Here is a 20,074-nt window from a genome sequence, read left to right on the forward strand (position 1 = left end):
AAGACCTACACTCTTTGGGCTAAACCATGAGCTGTGCCCAGCCCTATACTAAACAGATTTACCTGCATTAACACATTTAATTCTCATAAGCATCTTATGAACTAGATATTAAAATTATCTCTATTTTCAGATGAGGCTATCAAGACGTGGAACAGCCTATCCCAGCATGCCGCCAAGGTCTCCAATACAAGGTCTCCAATACGTGTTCATATCATGGGTACATAAACTTGCCAGAAATAGGTGGGTCAGAATTTATTGTGAGTGCCTGTATCTTCTGGTGTCCAGAGCTTTCACTTCACAGATGATGTCCTCTTGGTACATTTGTTACCTATTGGTATGTAACAGATTACCACCAATTTAGCATCTTAAAACACTACATTTATTATTACACAGTTTCTAAGGGTCAGGAGTCCAGACATGGCTTAACTGGATCATCTGCTCAGGATCTCACAAGGCGGCACTCACAGTATCCTCATATGGAGGCTCAAGGGAGGAAGAATCGCTTCCAGTCTTCTTCAAGCTGTTGGCAGGATTCATTTCTTTGCAGCCTTATCCCCAGTTTCTTTCTAGATGTCACCTAGCTGCTGCCTTCACCTACTAGAGTCTAGGCTCAGGCTCCTGCAGTTCTTGATAGCCAGGAGGTGGACATCGTGGAGGGGGCCACATTAGAGTCTGTTTGCCACAGTGGGCTAGTCAGACACCTCAATTTTTCTATAGCCCTGATTGCAATTTTATCTCCACAAGTCCTCCAAAAATTCACCAAGTAAAAATATATGTGTGTGTGTGTGAATGGATTTGCAACACTCAGTCCCTTTGGCAGTCAGGAAAACCCACAAAGGAGGGTTGGCCCTTGAAATTAATCATGAGTTTGGCTTTCAGAAACATTTGTAATCTGATAATGGTAATTTTTATCAAAAATTAGGAGTTCCCATTGTGGCTCAGGGGGTTCAGAACCTGACATAGTCTCTGTGAGGATGTAGGTTCCATCCCTGGCCTTTCTCAGAGGGTTAAGGATCCAGCATAGGCCACAGATGCAGCTTAGATCCAGTGTTGCTGTGGCTGTGCTGTAGGCCTGCAGTTGCAGCTCCCATTCAACCACTAGCCTGGGAACTTCCATATGCTGCAGGTGTGGCCATAAAAGGAAAAAAATTTACTCGACAATGGGCTATATAATCAAGGTATATGATCAACCTTCTATATTTGTTACCATTGACAAGCATCTGATGTTGTTAACCATTGGAACAGCTTCCTCAAAAATCTACTAAAAAGTAGATTTCTGGGGACTTCTGCTTCAAGAAGATGGAGTAGATATCATTTTCCCTGTTTCTCCTGCTAATACAAACAAAAATCCTGACTTTACATATAAACAAACATAAGAAGACTTTGAAAGGTTGAAAAAAGAAGGCAGATGGGCTAGGAATCTAGGGACTCAAGGAATGACATGATGGTGAGTTCCCTGGGTTCTCTTGTGTGTCACTGACCCAGACTTGGAACCCAGCAAAAGCTTGCTGTCTTTTGTTGTTAGCTAAAGAACTAGAAAGGAAGTGCCTAGAAAGACAAAAATAAGTTTACACAATAATGGTTATACTCCAGCCAAACATCCCAGGAAAAAAAAAAAAAAATGTAGCTTCCCCAAAACCCACACCAGCAAAGGCCAGATTGGATCCTAAACTTCCACCCTTATCACAAAGGTGTTTATAGGTAAAAACAAATGGTGAGTTTTTTGAAAAGATCAATGTAATGGACAAACTGCTAGAACAATTGACTGACAAAGAAAGTAAAGAGGGAATAAACAAATTACCAATGTCAGGAACAAAACAGGTGATCTCACTACAGACCTGGCAGGCATCAAAAAGAAAATAAAGAAATACTCCAAACAACTCTGCATGGATAAATTTGACTTAAATGAAATGGACCAATTCCATGAAAAATATAAATTACCACAACTCACCCCAAATGAAATAAATAATTCAAATAGCCCTGTTACTATTAAGGAAGTTGAACTCATAATTCAAATAGTCTTGTAAAAGAAATCTCCAGACCCAGATAGTTTCACTGGAGAACTCTACCAAATGTTTAAGGAAGAACTAACCTCAATTCTACATAATTTCTTCCAGAAAATAAAAGAGAACACTTTCCAAATGATTTTGTGAAGACAATATTACTCTGATGCAATAACCAAAGACACATAGCACAAAAAAGAAAACTATAGACAAATATCCTTCATGAATATAGATGCAAAAATCCTTAACATAATATTAGCAAATAGAACTCAGCAATATATAAAAATGATTATGTACCATAACCAAGTGAGGTTTTTTCCCAGAGATGCAAGCCATATTTAATATCCAAAATCAATCAGTCTAATCTAAGACATTAACAGACTAAAGAAAAATTACACAAACATATCAATCGATGTAAAGCAAGCATTTTGCAAAGTTCAGCATCATAAAGATGCTCAGAAAAATACTAAAAGAGGAAAGAACTTCCATAAGAACACCTACAAAATCCCCAGAGCTGACATTATACTTAAAGACTAGATGCTTTTCATATATATTTTGTGATTCTATTTAGACAATATCCTTGAAATGACAAAATTATGGAAATGGGAAACAGATTAGTGATTGCCAGGAGTTAAGGAGGTGGTGGGGTGAAAGGGAAATGAGTATGAACATAAAAGGGTAAAACAGAGGATCCTTCCTTGTGCTATTGGAAGTGTTCTGCTGGTTGACTATATCCATGGGATATTGTGTGGATATTGTGCTATAATCTTGCAAAATGTTATGATTGGGGGAAAACTGATTAAAGAGTGCATGAGCTCTCCTATATTATTTCTTACAGCTGTCTTTGTATTTATAATTATCTCTAAATAAAATATTTAATGAAAAAAGGGATTTCTGAGTATCTCCCTCACCTCTTCCTGGTCCACACAACTTATTAAGCACTTTGGTCACAGAATACAGCTCTGTCTAGAAAGAGATAATCTCCTATCAGCCAGTTACTTTCTGGGTAATATTCTAGATGAGAGAGGTGGAAGATTACACACAAGTATTTTGAAAATTCTGAATTTTGCATTGCCCATTCTTGGGCATGATATCTCATCCTTTCTCTTCATGGCAACACTAGGATGGCTGGATTAGTACACTGTCCAGGTGGCATCCTTGCCCAAAGGGGGCCTAGAGGCTTCAAAACTAATTGTGATTCAGCTGTTACAGCAGGCAGATAGTTAGATTGAGCAGAGAAGAGGTACCTGGGGCCAGAAGGCAGGAAATCACACATCAGGCAAACAGCAGGGCCTGTAGTTGGATAATGAAAGGCTGAAACCTCCAGACTAATAGGAAACCACATCTTTTGGGGTGATATGTGCCCTGGAGCAGACAAAGAAAGGTGGATAAGAGCACGAATCTACAATGTCCAGATGTAACCCGTTGCTCACTATGCCCTTATTATAATAAAATTATAATGAAAATTAGCTACGCAGACAAGAAGTACCCATCATATACTGATGCCATAACACTTCTGGAAAAACTGAATAAGGACAAAAATCCCTCCTCCCTTCAGGAAGGTGAAGCTGGGATGAAAATTAAGGAATATGACTCCCAAAGCCCTCCTTCCCAGTGACTACCCCACCCATAAAATTAGATGCCCTGTATAATCAGTGTGCCAAAAAATGCAGGGCAGCTGCTCACCTCTCTGCCTGCTTCTCCGTAAAAGGTATATTTCTCACTTAAATAAATCGTCAATTTTCTTTCTCAATTTCTGTCTTATTTCTGAATTCTTTCTGCAACGAGACAAGAACTAACCTACACAACCACCTACATTCTCTCGTTGGATGACATGGTCCTAGATCATAAGGACAATGGACACTTGATTGAGCACACTGATCAATGCTCTCCAACACTAGCCCATGCATGCCCAAGTGGAGGACATAAAGAAGCTCTAAGTTTTAGATAAATGGGCTTGTCTCTCTTGTACCTGACTCACTGGACAAAAGATGTGGGTGTGAATGGGGTATGATTAGGAAAAAGGTGAGGTTCTAGCTACCAGAAAGGAAACACTGATTTTATAGAAGGAGAGGGAGAGCAGCAACCCTGGTACCAGAGGCAGGGACACCATAAACCCTGGGATAGACAGAAGAAGGGGAAATAGTAATCACTCTTCATTTTTCAGAGCTGCCTCAGAGATTTTCTCCCTGAAGAAAATGCCTAGATGCAATTTTCCCAGATCTTGTATGGCATTGTAAGTCTGTCATCCCCTGCCAGACAGCTCTAACCACAGTTCAATAACCATTCCCCTTAACCATTCCAAAAAGTCTATTGGAGAAGGCAAAAGATGACTCCAGCTCCTAAATTTCCCATACAGAACACCTGTCAATACCTCCAAATATTTTCTTCACTCTCATTCTCAGTCAGCCCATGGGATGAGAAGATGTCACTCATCTAGTGGCAGGGATAAACATGACAGGTTGGACTGACTACCCTCAGGTGGTCTTTCCAAAAAAGAATTAGCCTCAATTATTCTAATTTAACTGGAACCCTAAGACTAACTTAATAGCTGGGAGACCACAATGGAGGCACTGTTAATTTGTGCTTTCCATCCCCCCACTAATACAGACTTCCTGGAGAAACTGGAAGAATTATCAACAGACCTGATCATTCCAGGGACACTGTGCATCCCCCAAATTGTACTTCTTTAAGTGCAAGCCAGGCACTAAATTACAACCATCTCCAAAACATGGTGACTTGCATTTTAGGAATGCTCATAAGAGACCTACAAGGTTTTTTTTTGTTTGTTTTTTGTTTTTTTTTTTAATTTTATTTTCCCACTGTACAGCAAGGGGGTTAGGTTATCCTTACATGTATACATTACAATTACAGTTTTTCCCCCACCATTTCTTCTGTTGCAACATGAGTATCTAGACATAGTTCTCAATGCTATTCAGCGGGATCTCCTTGTAAATCTATTCTACGTTGTGACTGATAAGCCCAAGCTCCCGATCCCTCCCACTCCCTCCCCCTCCCATCAGGCAACCACAAGTCTCTTCTCCAAGTCCATGATTTTCTTTTCTGAGGAGATGTTCATTTGTGCTGGATATTAGATTCCAGTTATAAGTGATGTCATATGGTATTTGTCTTTGTCTTTCTGGCTCATTTCACTCAGTATGAGATTCGCTAGTTCCATCCATGTTGCTGCAAATGGCATGATGTCATCCTTTTTTTATGGCTGAGTAGTATTCCATCGTGTATATATACCACATCTTCCGAATCCAATCCTCTGTCGATGGACATTTGGATTGTTTCCATGTCCTGGCTATTGTGAATAGTGCTGCAATGAACATGCGGGTGCATGTGTCTCTTTTAAGTAGAGCTTTGTCCGGATAGATGCCCAAGAGTGGGATTGCAGGGTCATATGGAAGTTCTATGTATAGATTTCTAAGGTATCTCCAAACTGTTCTCCATAGTGGCTGTACCAGTTGACATTCCCACCAACAGTGCAGGAGGGTTCCCTTTTCTCCACAGCCCCTCCAGCACTTGTTATTTGTGGATTTATTAATGATGGCCATTCTGACTGGTGTGAGGTGGTATCTCATGGTAGTTTTGATTTGCATTTCTCTTATAATCAGCGATGTTGAGCATTTTTTCATGTGTTTGTTGGCCATCTGTATATCTTCTTTGGAGAAATGTCTATTCAGGTCTTTTGCCCATTTTTCCATTGATTGATTGGTTTTTTTGCTGTTGAGTTGTATAAGTTGTTTATATATTCTAGAGATTAAGCCCTTGTCAGTTGCATCATTTGAAACTATTTTCTCCCATTCTGTAAGTTGTCTTTTTGTTTTCTTTTGGGTTTCCTTTGCTGTGCAAAAGCTTTTCAGTTTGATGAGGTCCCATGGGTTTATTTTTGCTCTAATTTCTATTGCTTTGGGAGACTGACCTGAGAAAATATTCATGATGTTGATGTCAGAGAGTGTTTTGCCTATGTTTTCTTCTAGGAGTTTGATGGGAGACCTACAAGTTTTAAACAACATGTTACTCAGAGACTATGTACATCTCTTAGAAACAAGACTATCATTGGGATAATCATGTGAGCTAATTCTGACAGGATTAAGATGGTAGAATAGAAGGACTAGAGCTCAATTTCTCTCCTAAAAACAACAAAATTACAACCAAAAGCTCAACAAACTTCAACCAAATGGACTGGAAATTTTCAAAAAAGTTATTCTACTCCAGATGACAAAGAAAAGGCCACATCAAGTGGTAGGAGGGGTGATTACATGATATAAGCAACCCCATACCTCCCAGGTGGGAAGCCCCACAGACTTCCTGTTTCACAGAGACTCACCTACAGGAGTGACAGTTCTGAGTCCCACGTCAAGTCCCCATGTCTGGGGATTTGGCATTGGGAGAAAAAGCCCCAAGACCATCTAGCATTGAAGGCCAGTGGGGCTTGTGAGCAGGAGCTCCACAGGACTGGGGGAAATGGAGACCCCATTCTTAAAAGGTTTCCATGTGCACTGGGTCCCATAGGAATCTGGGTCAGATCTAACTACAGTCGTTGGAGGACGGGGGAAGGGCATTGGAAGGAAAGCTCATGGGAATATTCATCAGTGTGTGTCTCTCTGGAGGTGGCCATTTTGGGAAACTCTGGCCCCACACACCAGCACTGAGATCCCCAGGCCAAAAAACAATCCAGGTGGGATCACGGCCCCGCCCATCAGTAAACTGGCTGCCTAAATATCCCCCAGGCACACAGCCACCTCTAATCTCAGTGAGAAACAAAGCCCCACCCACCAGAGGGAAAGGAATAATCCCCACCTAGCGGGCAGGCATCAGTCCCTCCCATCAGGAGGCCTACAGCAAGGCCCCACTCGCCCATACCAATTTCAGCCACAAGGGGGGCAGACACCAGAAGTAAGGGAGTCTACATTCCTTTTATACGTAAAAAAGCCACCACACCAAAAACCTATAAAAATTAAAACACAGAGGACTATGACTCAGATAAGGGAAAAAGAAAAAAAAACCAGAAAAACAGCTAAGTGATCAGGACATTCTCAGCCTCCAGGAAAAAGACTTTGCACTGTTGATGTTGAAGATGATGCAAGACATTGGAAATAAACTAGAGGCAAAGATGGATAATTTACAGGAAACACTGAGCAAAGAAATACAATATATAAAACTTAAGCAAGAAGAGATGCAAAATTCAATAACTGAAATAAAAAAACTCATTAGAAGCAGCCAATAGCAGAATACAAGAGACAGAAGAACGAATAAGCAAAGTGGAATACAGATTAGTGGAAATCACTGATGTGGAACAGAAAAGAGTAAAAACATGGAAAAGAAATGAAGAGAGTCTCAGAGACTCTGGGACAATGTTAAATGCACCAACATCCATGTTATAGGGGTGACAGAAGGAGAAGAGAGAGGGAAAAGGACAGAACAAATATTCAAGGAGATAATAGCCAAAAACTTCCTTAACATGGGAAAGAAACCACTCACTCAAATCCAGGAAGCACAATGAGAAACACATAAAATAAACCCAAGGAGGAACACCTCAAGACACATATTAATCAAACTGACCAAAATTAAAGACAAACAGAAAATATTGAAAGCAGCTAGGGAAAAGAAACAAATAACATACAAGGAAACCCTGATAAGGTTATTAGTTATTGGCAGATTTTTCAGCTGAAACTCTACAGGCCAGAAGGGAGTGGCATGATATACTTAATGTGATGAAAGGAAAAAAACTCCAACCAAGATTACCTTACCCAGCAAGGCTCTCATTCAGATTTGAAGGAGAAATCAAAAGATTTACAGATAAGCAAAAGCTAAGAGAATTCAGAAACACTAAACCAGCTTTACAACAAATACTAAAGGAACTTCTCTAGGCAGAAAAGAAAAGGTTATAACCAGAAATGAAAATACCACAAATGGCAAAGCTCATCAGTAAAGGTATATATACACTAAATATACGAAATCATCCACACATAATTATGCCACCAAAATCCGAAATTGTGAGAAGAGGAGGGTGCAAATGCAGGACACTGAAGACAGACTTGCAATTAAGAGACCAACAACTTAAAACAATCTCATGTATATATATATATATATAGACTTTTAAATCAAAACTTCAGAATAACTGCAAAACAAAAATCTACAATTGATACACAAACAAATAAGAAAAATCAACTCAAATACAACACTAAAGGTAGTCATCAAATTGCAAGAGGAGGGAACGAGAGAAGAAGGGAAGAAAAAAGAGCAACAAGAACAAATCCAAAACCGTTAATAAAATGGCAATAAGAACATACATATCAATAATTACCTTAAATGTAAATGGACTAAACGCCCCAACCAAAAACATAGACTGGCTGAATGAATACAAAAATAAAACCCATTTATATGCTGTCTTCAAGAGACCCACTTCACTTCTAGGGACACATACAAATTGAAAGTGAGAGGATGGAAGAAAATATTCAATGCAAACAGGAATCAAAAGAAAGCTAGGGTAGCAATACTCATATAAGACAAAATAGACCTTAAAGAATATTTTAAGAGACAGGGAAGACACTACACAATGATCAAAGGATCAATCCAAGAAGAAGATATAACAATTTTAAATATCCATGCACTCAACCTAGGTTCACCACAATATATAAGGCAACGGCTAACAACCTTAAAAGGAGAAACTGACAATAACACAATCATAGTGAGGGACTTTAACACCCCACTGACAGCAATGGACAGATCATCCAGACAGAAAATCAATATGGAAACACAGGTCCTGAATGAAGCATTAAACCAGATGGACTTAATAGATATTTATAGGACATTTCATCCAAAAGCAACAGAACACACATTCTTCTCAAGTGCACATGGAACATTCTCTAAGATTGATCATATCCTGGGATACAAACCCAACCTCAGTAACTTTAAGAAAATTGAAATCATATCAAGCATCTTTTCCGACCACAACGCTATACGACTGGAAATCAACAAGAAAAAAACTGCAAAAAGCACAAACACGTGGATACTATACAACATGCTACTAAAAAACCAATGGATCACTGGAGAAATCAAAGAGGAAATTAAAAAATACCTAGAAGCAAAGGACAACAAAGACATGACACTCCAAAACCTACAGGATGCAGCAAAAGCCATTCTAAGAGGAAAGTTTAGAGCAATACAAGCCTACCACAGGAAACAATAAAAAGCTCAAATAAACAACCTAACTTTACATCTAAAGCAGCTAGAGAGAGAAGAAAAGACAGGCCCTAAAGTCAACAGAAGGAAAGAAATCATAAAGACCAGAGCCGAAATCAATTAAATAGAAATGAAGAAAACCATAGAAAAAAATCAATGAAATGAAAAGCTGGTTCTTTGAAAAGACCAACAAAATTGATAAACCCTTAGCCAGACTTATCAAGAAAAAAAGAGAGAGGACTCAAATCAATTAAATTAGAAATGAAAAAGGAGAGGTGGAGTTCCCGTTGTGGCGCAGTGGTTAACGAATCCAACTAGGAACCATGAGGTTGCGGGTTCGGTCCCTGCCCTTGCTCAGTGGGTTAACGATCCGGCGTTACCGTGAGCTGTGGTGTAGGTTGCAGATGCGACTCGGATCCCGCTTTGCTGTGGCTCTGGCATAGGCCGGTGGCTACAGCTCCGATTCAACCCCTAGCCTGGGAACCTCCATATGCCACGGGAGCGGCCCAAGAAATAGCAACAACAACAACAACAACAAAAGACAAAAGACAAAAGACAAAAAAAAGAAAAAAAAAAGATAAAGGAGAGGTAACAATGGACATCACAGAAATACAAAGGATCATAAGAGACTTCTATATGCGACTATATGCCAATAAAACAGAAAACCTAGAAGAAATGGACAAATTCTTAGAAAAGTGCAATCTTCCAAGACTAAACCAAGATAAAATAGAAAAGATGAATGGACCAATCACAAGTACTAAAATTGAACTTCCAGCAAACAAAAGTCCAGGACCAGATGGCTTCACAGGCGAATTCTATCAAACATTTAGAGATGATCTAACACCTATCCTTCGGAAACTATTCCAAAAAATGGTAGAGGAAAGGTTACTCCCAAACTCATTCTATGAGGCCACCATCACCCTGGTACCAAAGTCAGACAAAGATACCACAAAAAAAGGAAATTACAGGCCAATTTCACTGATGGACATAGATGCAAAAATCCTCAACAAAATGCTAGCAAATGGAATCCAACAATACATTAAAAGGATTGTACACCATAATCAAGTGGGATTTATCCCAGGGATGCAAGGGTTCTTCAATATCCACAAATTGATCAGTGTGATACACCATATTAACAAACTGAATTATAAAAACCACATGATCCTCTCAATAGATGCGGAAAAAGCCTTTGACAAAATCCAACACGCATTTCTGATAAAAACCCCTCAGAAAGTGAGCATAGAGGGAACCTACCTCAGCATAATAAAGGCCATATATGACAAACCCACAGCTAACATCATTCTCAATGGGGAAAAGCTGAAAGAATTCCCACTGAGATCAGGAACAAGACAAGGATATCCCCTCTCACCACTACTCTTCAACATAGTTTTGGAAGTCCTGGCCACAGCAATCAGAGAAGTAAAATAAATAAAAGGAATCCAAATGGGAAAGGAAGAAGTAAAACTATCACTATTTGCAGAGGACATGATACTATACCTAGAGAATCCTAAAGACTACCAGAAAACTGTAAGAGCTCGTCCATGAATTTGGCAATGTCGTAGGATACAAAATTAATACACAGAAATTGACAGCATTTCTATATACTAACAATGAAAGAGCAGAAAGAGAAATTAGGGAAGCAATCCCATTTACCATCACATCCAAAAGAATAAAATACCTTGGAGTAAACCTACCTAAAAAGACAAAAGACCTGTATTCTGAAAACTATAAGACACTGATGAAAGAAATCAAAGATGACACAAACAGATGGAAAGACATACCATATTCTTGGTTTGGAAGAGTCAGTATAATCAAAATGACTATACTACCCAAGGCAATCTACAGATTCAATGCAATCCCTATCAAATTACCAAGGACATTTTTCACAGAACTCAAACAAAATATTTTAAAGTTTGTTTGGAAGCACAAAAGACCCAGAATAGCCAAAGACATCCTGAAAAAGAAAAATGGAGCTGGAGGAATCAGGCACCCTGACTTTGGACTATACTACAAAGCAGCAGTCATCGAAACCATATGGTACTGGCACAAAGAGAGAAATATAGATCAGTGGAACAGGATAGAAAGCCCAGAATTAAACCCACACACCTACAGCCAACTCATCTATGACAAAGGAGGCAAGAATATACAGTGGAGAAAGGACAGCTTGTTCAATAAGTGGTGCTGGGAAAACTGGACAGCCACATGGAAAAGAATGAAATTAGAACACTTCCTAACACCATACACAAAAATAAGCTCAAAATAGATTAAAGACCCAGATATAAGACCAGACACTATAAAACTCTTAGAGGAAAACATAGGACAAACACTCTCCGACATAAATGACAGCAACATCTTCTCAGATCCACCTCTTAGCATCATGACAATAAAAACAAGAATAAACAAATGGGACCTAATTAAACTTAAAAGATTTTGCACAGAAAAGGACACCCTAAACAAAATGAAAAGACAACCCACAGAATGTGAGAAAATCTTTGCAAGTGAGTCAACTGACAAAGGGATTCATCTCCAAAATTTATAAACTCCTCAATACCAAAAAAACAAACAACTCCATCAAAAAATGGGCAGAAGATCTAAACAGACAGTTCTCCAAAGAAGACATGCAGATGGCCAAAAAACACATGAAAAGATCTTCAATATCACTCATTATTAGAGACATGCAAATCAAAACCACTATGAGGTACCACCTTACACCGGCCAGAATGGCCAGCATCAAAAAGTCTACAAACAAATAGTGCTGGAGAGGGTGTGGAGAAAAAGGAACACTAGTACACTGTTGATGGGAATGTAAATTGGTGCAACCACTGTGGAAAACAGTATGGAGATTCCTTAGAAAACTGAAAATAGAACTACCATTTGATCCAGCAGTCCCACTCCTGGGCATCTACCCAGAGAAAACCACAACTCGCAAAGACACATGTACTCCAATGTTCATTGCAGCACTATTTGCAATAGCCAAGACATGGGAACAACCTAACTGTCCATCGACAGAGGAGTGGATCAAGAAGTGGTACATATACACAGTGGAATATTACTCAGCCATTAAAAGGAATGAAATACCAGCATTTTTAGCAACATGGATGGACCTAGAAATTACAATGCTAAGTGAAGTCAGTCAGACATTGAGACACCAACATCAAATGCTTTCACTGACATGTGGAGTCTGAAAAAAGGACAGACTGAACTTCTTTGCAGAACAGATGCTGACTCACAGACTTTTAAAAACTTATGGTTTCCAAAGGAGACAGGTTGGGGGGTGGGAGGATGCACTGGGGGTTTGGGATGGAAGTGCCATAAAATTGGGTTGTGATGATCGTTGTACAACTATAAGTGTAATAATTCATTGAGTAACATTAAAAAAAAAAGACTATAATTATTACTTAGAGAAGCTTCCCCTAGGGTTAAGTGACTCATTACCAATATTTTTCCCTACAATGGGTGTCATCCAATTAGAAAAGATGGTGCAAATTTACCCCTTACTTTATTTTTTTGATTATTTTTATTTTTTTCCATTATAGGTGGTTGGCAGTGTTTGTCCTGTCAATTTTCTACTGTACAGTAAGGTAACCCAGTCACAAATACTTATATACATTCTTTTTTCTCACATTATCATGCTCCATCACAAGTGACTAGATATAGTTCCCAGTGCTATACAGCAGGATCTCATTGTTTATCCATTCCAAAGACAATAGTTTGCATTTATAAACCCCAAATTCCTAGTCTGTCCCACTCCCTCCCCCTCCACCTGGGCAATGATAAGTCTGTTCTCTATGTCCATGATTTTCTTTTATATAGAAAGTTTCATTTGTGCCATGTATTAGATTCCAGATATAAGTGATGTCATATAGTATTTGTCTTTCTCTTTCTGACTTATTTCGCTTAGTATGAGTCTCTAGTTCCATCCATGTTGCTGCAAATGGCATTATTTTGTTCTTTTTTATGGCTGAGTAGTATTTCATTGTGTATATATACATCACATCTTACTAATCCAATCATCTGTCGATGGACATTTAGGCTATTTCCATGTCTTGACTATTGTAAATAGTGTTGCAATGAAGATAAGAGTGCGTGTGTCTTTTTCAAGGAAAGTTTTGTCCAGATATATGCCCAAGAGTGGGATTTCTGGGTCATATGGTAGTTCTATGTATAGTTTTCTAAGGTACCTCCATACTGTTTTCCATAGTGGTTGTACCAATTTATATTCCCACCAACAGTGCTGGAGGGTTCCCTTTTCTCCACACCCCCTCCGGCATTTGTTATTTGTGGACTTATTAATGATGGCCATTCTGACTGGTGTGAGGTGGTACCTCATAGTAGTTTTGATTTGCATTTCTCAGTGACATTGAGCATTTTTTCACATGCTTTTTGGGCATCTGTATATCTTCTTTGGAGAAATGTCTATGCAGGTCTTTTGCCCATTTTTCAATTGGGTTGTTGAGTTGTATAAGTTGTTTGTATATTTTGGAGATTAAGCCCTTGTCAGTTTCATCATTTGAAACTATTTTCTCCCATTCTGTAAGTTGTCTTTTTGTTTGTTTTTTTCATGATTTTCTTTGCTGTGCAAAACTTGTCAGTTTAGGTCGCATTGGTCTAGTTTTGCTTTTTATTTCTGTTACTTTCAGAGACTGACCTGAGAAAACATTTGTAAGTTTGATATCAGAGAATGTTTTGCCTATGTTCTCTTCTAGGAGCTTGATGGCATCTTGTCTTACATTTAAGTTTTTAGGCCATTTCGAGGTTCTTTTTGTGCATGGTATGAGGGTGTGTTCCAGTTTCACTGATTTACATGCTTCTGTCCAGGTTTCCCAGCACATTCGCTGAAAAGACTCTTTTTCTCATTTTATATTCTTGCCTCCTTTGTGGAAGATTAATTGACCATAGGTGTCTGAGTTTATTTCTGGATTCTCTATTCTGTTGCATAAATTTTTTTTTTTTTTTGGTACCAGTGCCCCAAAAAATTAAATACCTGGGAATAAAGTTGACTGAGAAGGTGAAAGACTTATACACTGAAAACTATAAAACATTAATCAAGGAAATTTAAAAGGATTCAAAGAAATGGAAAGATATTCCATGCTCCTGGGTTGGAAAAATTAATACTGTAAAAATGGCCATACTACCCAAAGCATTCTACAGATTCAATGCAATCCCTATCGAATTAGCCATGACATTTTTCACAGAACTGGAACAAATCATCCAAAAATTTATAAGCAACCACAAAAGACTCAGAATTGCCAAATCAATCCTGAAGAACAAAAATCAAGCAGGAGGCCTAACTCCCCCAGACTTTAGGCAATATTACAAAGCCACAGTAATCAAGACAGTATGATACTGGTACCCCTTACTTTAGATGAAGTGATCAGGGACACCACTTTGATCCTCAAAGACATTCAGGTCAGCCTCAAATCAGTAGTCAGGATTGTTAGGGATGATAATCTGTCTCCTTACAGGCAAAGGCAGGGTCTGTACAATCACAAATACATCCTGCTGAATCTAGAGTGATGCCTTGGGCCAAGTGGAGCAGTCAATACAGAAATTTCAAGAGAAAGCCACTTGACTTCCTAAAGTAGACCCAGATGGCTTACGGGTTCACCCTGCTGCTTAGAGTCCTATTGAGGTTGGCCTTAATTAGATGCTGTCTGAGACAAAGCCCCTTAATTAGATGATGTCTTGATCCCAGCCCCTTTTGGTCAGATTAATCAGATTGGTTGACAGAGTGGCACACTCATAGGAAAATATGCCCCAAGTAAAGATGGTATTGAAACAAAGGATAGATAATGTTTGAGGTAATTCTCCATGGATGTCTCAGGTGTCTGCATGTTTTATGAGGAGAAGCACTGACAGCCATTGTTCCAGACTATCTTCTCAAGAATGGTTATATAGGGAGTTTCTGTTGTGGTGCAGCAGAAACAAATCCAACTGGGAACCATAAGGTTGAGGGTTCCATCTCTGGCCTTGCTCAGTGGATTAAGGATCCAGCATTGCCGTGAGCTGTGGTATAGGTTGCAGACATGGCTCAGATCTGGCATTGTGTCCTTCTGGTGTAGGCTGGCAGCAAAAGCTCCAATTGGACTCCTAGCCTGGGAACATCCATATGCCATAGGTGCGACCCTAGAATACCAAAAGACAAAAAAAAAAAAAAGAACATTTATAGAGTAAATCTTGGAAAATACACAAAATGTCTCCTTCCAGAGGAGAGGGCATTCTGTTCAATAATAAAGATAATGTCACCTTCCAGGGCAGGGATTGGAAAGGTTTTCTTGTAACTCAGTATAAAATATTAGGATTTTCTAACCTTGGGGACACACTGTATGTTCAGACAGCAACTGGCCATCATCCTGTGGAACTTGGGGTTCTGGGAACCAGCTCAAATACAAATAGTCTGGCTGCTGTTATTACTGAGAGTAATAAACTGTCTTTTGTCTGTGACCCAGAGCAAAGGACCCAGGATGTCCTTTGTCATTATCCATGACACTGTGGCAGACTACCTTGTCCTTGATAGGAACATCAAGGTCTATTAGACATCACCACAGATCCCTGTCCATAAGGGCACTCTGGTTACTACTCTGACCTTATTTCTCATTACAGTCATTAAATCTACCTTGCTTCTAAGGTTAGTGTCCCACCAGCATTCTTGTATTTTGAAATCGTATCACTGCTTTGAGGGAGCCAAGCACTATGGAAGATCGCCTTCCAGGAATTTAGCCTACCTGGATAACCACTATTTCTCAAAGACACAAAGGCCCCATCCCCTTACTTGTGCACTTCTTGTTACCTTAATAAATGGGGTGTCCTCTGGGCCTTGAGTAATATGATCAAGGGATGTGTTCTCTGGCCTCATATAGTAAATCCACTTTAATATTCCCAAATTTCAGAGCCCTGTCTCAGATCCCTTCCTCAATACTCTGTTCAAGACAGTTGTAGCATTTCCATCTCTTTTGTAAATCTTTTTTTTTTTTTCTTTTTAGAGCTGCAACTGTGACATATGGAAGGTTCCAGGCTAGGGGCCAAATCAGAGCTGCAGCTGCCAGCTTACACCATAGCCACAGCAACACTGGCTCCAAGCCACGTCTGTGACCTACACCACAGCCCATGGCAACACCACATCCTAAATCCATTGAGAGAGGCCAGGGATCAAACCCATATCCTCCTGGTTACTAGTTATGTTCATAACCTGCTGAGCTACAATGGGAACTCCCTCTTTTGTTATAAATCTTTATCATGCCCAAGCTTCAAAGGGTCATTTCAGCATGGTACAAAGACTCCAGGTGTCCTTTCCAAGTCATTAAATTCTAGGTCACAGGAAAGTGCTATGATGTCAAATAACCTTTCCCTATCTAGTCCCATACATCACACCATGTACACCAAATTTTACACACATGCTCCTATTTCCCGCTGGCTAATTAGTATCAGCTGAGTCCTGTGATTCTTTTAGGAAGCAAGGTATTTTATCTTGGTGATGGATCTGTATTTATCACCTAGGCGACTGATGTACAGGCAGTGAGCTACAGTGGTGCAAATCTTGAGAAGGTTGAGCATGGCTGTGAAACAGCCACCTCAGGGAGTCTTTCGTGGTTACCAGGCAAAGAAAGATGACTTTAACAAAGGACAGACGGAGTTCCCGTCATGGCACAGCAGAAACGAATCCAACTAGAAACCATGAGGTTTTGGGTTCCATCCCTGGCCTCTCTCAGTGGGTTAAGGATCTGGCGTTGCCATGAGCTCTGGTGTAGGTCACAGATGCGGCTCGGATTTGGCACTGCTGTGGCTATGTCATAGGCTGGCAGCTGTAGCTCCAATCAGACCACTAGCCTGGGAACCTCCATCATGTGCTGCGGGTGCAGCTCTAAAAAGACCAAAAAAAAAAAACCAAGAAACAAAAAACAAAGGACAGGCAACTGCTTCTGCCAATCTCAAGAGTTTAGAGAAATGTAGGAGCTCAAGATTCTCTGACATATCTGCCCAATTACCTCCAGTGCAGGTCTGAGAGTCCCACTTCTTGGTCAGGGCTCCAACCTTTATCATAGAAGAAAGACATATCAAGGCTATTTAGTCTTGTTTTCAGCTCCACTGTTTTCAATTAAATGTCAGGCTTGATTTCTTAATCACCATCTCCTGATCTTGTCAAGTGATGGGTGTCTCTTTAAACACTGCCGTTGTGGCCGTCTGGTTTTCATAGCTTGGCTTGAGTTCATAGTTGGCTGAACTGAGCCTGTAATTCTCTTCAAGGTTTTTGAGGCAAATAATAAAAGCCCATGAACTCTGTAGTTACTATAATCTCTTCTCCGAATACTGTTCAAGTGCTGGCCTATTGCATAAACCACTGTTTCCTCTTCTGCTTATACCTCATCCCAATGCACGAAAGAGGAGAATCTCAGTAATGGTGATGTGAGAACATGCCAGAAATTATCCCTACTTCTTTTCCACAGCAACAGAATCCTTGGTATCATCTCACCGGTAAGTGATCAGATTCTAGGGGCTCATCCTAATTATCAGTTTCCCACCACTATTTCCAGTAATATGTCTTAATTTGGGTCTCTCTCCACCACACACACACACACACACACACACACACACACACACACAAATACAAATTAGGGAGCCTGGGGGGTAATGAATGCAGGTAGTTCACTTACTAGGTGATCCCAGGAAGGGGTAATGAGGGAGCAGAGAGACTAAGAAAAGGAAGGAGGGGAGCCCCTGGTAGTCTAGCAGTTAAGGATCCAGCCTTGTCACTACTGTGGCTCAGGTCACTGCTGTGGTGTGGGCTGGTTCCATGGCCTGGGCGGGGGAAAGAAAAGAAAAACAAGGAATGATGAAGAGTCATTAATAGGCGGTGAATAACAGGGACTAGCACACACACAGACAACCTGAGAATCCTACAAAATGCTTCCCACCAGAAGCTAGAGCGTTAACTCACCAGCACCTGTCCTTGGTTGGTTGAGAGCTGCCCTGAGGGCATTAACTCCCCTGCCCTTCCAGATGTACTTGCTGTCTTTGGGCATCAAAGAAGTCCCTGGGCCAAAACTGAAAAGTCCACATTGACTGCTTGAGTTGAGGTGCTGTTTACCTGAGGTAAGACTGCATTCACAAGGGCCTGCCTACCAGAGCTGCAGCAGAGATCTGAAGTGGGCTGAGGGGATGTGACACAAGCCACCAGAGGCTTCAAGTACAACTACCAAGCTAACAGAAGGGGCAAATGGAAAGGAAGAAATACTAAATTTAAAAGTCAATAAAAGAGAGAAAAGAGAACTTGAAACATGTGGGACAAATAGAAAGCAGATAGCAGTATGGTAGATTTAAACAGCAAAATGTCAGGAATTACATTAAATGTAAATAAGCCAAACACTCCAAAAAAATCAGATGGTCAGAGTAGACAAAATTCACTTACACAAAAATTCATATACAACTATATACTGTTCACAAAAAAAAGGCATCTAAAATAAAGACCATGTGATGAACACTAACCAAAGAAAGCCAATGTAGTAAACATTTTTTTCTTACTGAGATAAAATTGGCATATAACATTATATTACTTTCAGATGTGCAACATAATGATTCCTTTCCATAAAAGGGGAAAAAAAATTTCTGCTCTTAGAAAAACATCAGTAACAGAATGAAAAGACAATTTACTGGGAAAGAATACTTACAAATCACATATCTGATAAGGACTTGTATCTAGAATATAATAAGGAACTCTAATGTGCAAAAAATTTTAACTGCTTCATACCATTTGCCTGGAGTTCCTCCTCCGTTTTTGGCTGATCTCCTCACCACTGGGGAACTTCCTATGGTGCAGGAGTTATTCCTCTTCACAGCTCCCTCCTGGGAGAGAAGGTCCCCTCTTTTTCTTTCTCTTTCACTTCTTTATCTCTTGTTTTTCTTTCTTTTGTCCTATCTGGTTGTTTTTGTTGGGTTTTGTTTGTTTGTTTTGTTTTAGTATTTTTATTACTCTGAATTTATTACATTTATAGTTGTACAACGATCATCACAATCCAATTTTATAGAATTTCCATCCCACACCCCCAAGTCCTATCTAGTTTTGTAAAGTTTTTCTTGCTCTATCATTATCTTGAGGTATTTTGTCAGTTTTTCACAAATGTTCTGTGCAAATATTTCCACACGTAGTTGTATTTTCAATGTATTTGTGGAAGTAGGTGGGCCTTACGTCCTGCTACTCCACCTTCTTTGACCCTCCTCATCTTATAAACAAAAAATTTGAAAGCTACTCAGCTTTTTAAAATGGGCAAAATATTTGAACAGGAATTCATTAAAAATACATATACTGATGGCAAATAAGCCCCTAAAAATATTCAATACCATTAGTCATTTGGGAAATAGAAAATTAAAATTGCAATGAGACATCACTACATACCTATTAGAATGGCTGAAATTGGAAAGACTGGCCACATCATGTATTGGTAAGAATGTGGAGCAACTAAAATTCTCATAAACCACTGGGTATAGAAAATAGTACAACCATTTTGGAAAACAGTTTGGCACTTTCTTTCAAAGTTAAATATACACTTACCTTGTGAGGAGCCTTTCCATCCATTAAAAAACATAAAGCATATATCCACACAAAGATTAATGATGTATATAGCAACTTTATTTTTAACAGCCAACAACTAGGAACAACCCAAATGTCCACTAAGGTGAATGATTCTACATATAAGTGAGATCATACAGTATTTGTCTTTGACCTATTTCATTTAGCATAATGCCATCAAGCTACATCCATGTTGTTGTAAATGGCAGGATTTCTTTTTTTTTTTTTTTTTTTTTTTTTGTCTTTTTGCCATTCCTTGGGCCGCTCCCGCAGCATAAGGAGGTTCCCAGGCTGGGGTCCAATCGGAGCTGTA

The sequence above is a fragment of the Sus scrofa genome, chromosome 13, assembly GCF_000003025.6.
Source record: "Sus scrofa isolate TJ Tabasco breed Duroc chromosome 13, Sscrofa11.1, whole genome shotgun sequence".
NCBI lineage: Eukaryota > Metazoa > Chordata > Mammalia > Artiodactyla > Suidae > Sus > Sus scrofa.